At 41.0% G+C, this 2,828-nt stretch overlaps 1 pseudogene and 2 gene segments (V, D, J or C); all 3 read right to left on the minus strand.

The window, feature by feature from the left end:
* LOC105521987 overlaps window positions 1-529 on the minus strand; it is a 16,762-nt pseudogene extending 16,233 nt beyond the window's left edge.
* The window catches only part of LOC105521985, a 268,074-nt gene that overhangs the window by 175,864 nt on the left and 89,382 nt on the right, over window positions 1-2,828 (minus strand).
* Window positions 1-2,828, minus strand: part of LOC105521983 — a 659,966-nt gene that overhangs the window by 148,445 nt on the left and 508,693 nt on the right.

Consider the following 2,828-nt stretch of genomic DNA (forward strand, 5'->3'; position numbering starts at 1 on the left):
CATCTAATCTTAAGTCAAGACATCATCCATTCAAGTCTTCGGCACAATCCCTCGCCAGTTAGAGCACATCATGCCTGGATATGCCACTGGTGATCTTTAACAGAAGGTAGCTTCAAAAACTGGGCGATTTCTGCTACAGTCATGCATTCTTTAACATCTTGTTTATTAGCTAAAGTCAGCAATCTAGCTTTTCTTAGGTCCTCAAGCACTAGCATTTTAGAGTTCTTCTCTAGTTACAGAAATCCTCTCTCTGTACTTCCCACACTATTACAAATGCTATGTTAGTATAGTAGGTGTTCCAGGAAGAATGAAGAGATTCTTGGCCACCAATATCCCACGTTAGGAAACGTGTATTATTAGTTACTATCTCTTCTACATGACTTCCTCTTGTAGGAGATGGATGTACAACTTCATTCATAGAAAACTGGTAAAGAATGGTAGTTTTCCCTGCATTATCCAGCCCAATAATGAAAACTTTGTGCTCCTGGTGATTGAACAGTCTCCATGTTCTGGTGAAGAAAATTCTCATTCTCGGGCAGCAGACCCCCGCTCCAGACGCTCAGGCTGACTGGGGAAGAGAGACACGCACTGGAGCCTCTGCCTCTGCTGCTGCTCCGGCGCCGGCCGCGGGCCCACTTCTAGAGAACCGGAGGCAGGCCGAAGCCCAGGCCCCCCTGCCACGGGCAAGGCCCCGTAGCTGTGGACGCGGCACTCGCCTGGCTCGTGGACATTGCCTCCACATCGTCTGCGATGAGCCTCGCGGGCCAGCGCCCTCCCCAGCTCCTCTCGAGCGGCTGCACCGAAGTAATTCTTTTTCCAACACACAAGGTCCCTTGCTTACATAACAGGACCAAATGAAGTGAAAGCATGTTAAAACTGTAATCCACTATTCAAACATTACAAATGTAATTCACGCATGTAAAGCTGAATCCATACCACTCTACACACAAGGATGCAGTACTTTCAACGTACAATTTTCTATGTCAAGTATCCTATATTAAAAAACTATCAAGATTTATCTTTTCTTTCATCAATGAATTTGGCCTATTAAATTAACACAATAAACATAAGAGACCATGTGACAGCTTCCCAACATCTATAAAGTTTGTATAAGATTAAATCTCACAAGAAAAGTAAATATAAGTAAAATAGAAGAAATGATGATTTAAAAATCAAATCACAGATCATATAAGGGCTTGTGTAAAACTTACGAATGCTTCAACCAAGAATTATACTTTGAGAATTTTAAACTGTTCACATGAAGCGCTTTGGAAACAGCATAATACTGTTAGAAATATGACAGTGAATAAAATGATCGAGTAATATAAATGAAAAATGGCCTCAAATTGGTGGTGGTAAGTGACCAATGTGGAAAACTGGATGGAGAATTAACTGCAATTATCTGTATTAAAATAACTTCTAGATTTCTTAAATAACTCAAAGTAGAACTACCATTCGATCGATCCAGCAGTGACACTACTGAGGATCTACCCAGAGGAAAACAGGTCATTACATGGAAAAGACAGATGCATATGCATGTTTATAGCAGCACAACTCACAATTGCAAAAATACGAAACCCATCAACCATGCCCATCAACTAAATGCCTATCAATTAAAAGTGCCCATCAACCAATGAGTAGATGAAGAAAATATGGTATATATACACCGTGGAATACCACTCAGCCATAAAATGGAATGAAATAATAGCCTTTGCAGCAATTTGCTGGCGGCAGCCGGAAACCATAATTCTAAGTGAAGTAAACTCAGGAGTGGAAAACCAAGTATCATATGTTCTCACTTGTAAGTGGAAGCTAAGCTGTGAGGATGCAAAGGCTTAGAATGATATAATGGACTTTGAGGACCCAGAGGGAAGGGTGGGAGGGGGTGAGGAATAAAAGAGTACATATTGTGAGTGCTGTGTACACCACTCAGGAATGGGTGCACTAAAATCTAAGCAATCACCACTACAGAACTTACTCATGTAACCAAAAACCACCAGTATCCCAAAACTATTAAAAAATAAAAGACTCCTCGATGCAATAGGAAGGTATGCAACATAAAAAGAGTAATTGACCACATGTAGCTGAAAAAATAAAAAATGATTTTTCAATGCAAAATGAATGACTGTTGTACGTAAGGCTTTAGTTTGTCATGACAGACGTGAGTGTGATCTTACTCACACTGCATTGCTAGGGTGAAACGGACACAGACATTGTACAGTTTCGGTGAATGTGTTATTTTTCTCACCTAATTCAAACAGATCTTGGACAAGGAAGGATACTCTTGTATAAAACCGAATGTTTCCACACATATTCCATTTACTCGTAGTAAAGGAGACAGTAGAGTTCACAAAATGTAATATAAACTATATAATAAACGTGACACGGTAATCAGAAATTTCAAATTGAAAGAGCAATGAGATGATTTTATGGCCTGTATATATAGACAAGAACTAATGAAATTTATAGTATCTAATTGTAGTGTGAAGTGTGGGAAAACTGGTACTGGTACTATTACATAAAATTAATGAAAATATGAGTTTCGCCAGGCGCAGTGGCTCACGCCTGTAATCCTAGCACTTTGGGAGGCCGAGGCGGGTGGATCACCCTGAGGTCAGTAGTTCGACACCAGCCTGGCCAACATGGTGAAACCCTGTCTCTACTAAAAATATAAAAATTAGCCAGGTGTGGTGGCACATACCTGTAATCCCAGCTACTTGGGAAGCTGAGGCAGGAGAATCGCTTGAGCCTGGGAGGCGGAGGTTGCAGTGAGCCAAGATTGCACCACTGCACTTCAGCCTCGGTGACAGAGTGAAACTCCATCTCAA

The sequence above is a fragment of the Colobus angolensis genome, unplaced genomic scaffold, assembly GCF_000951035.1.
Source record: "Colobus angolensis palliatus isolate OR3802 unplaced genomic scaffold, Cang.pa_1.0 Scaffold415, whole genome shotgun sequence".
Classification (NCBI taxonomy): Eukaryota; Metazoa; Chordata; class Mammalia; order Primates; family Cercopithecidae; genus Colobus; species Colobus angolensis.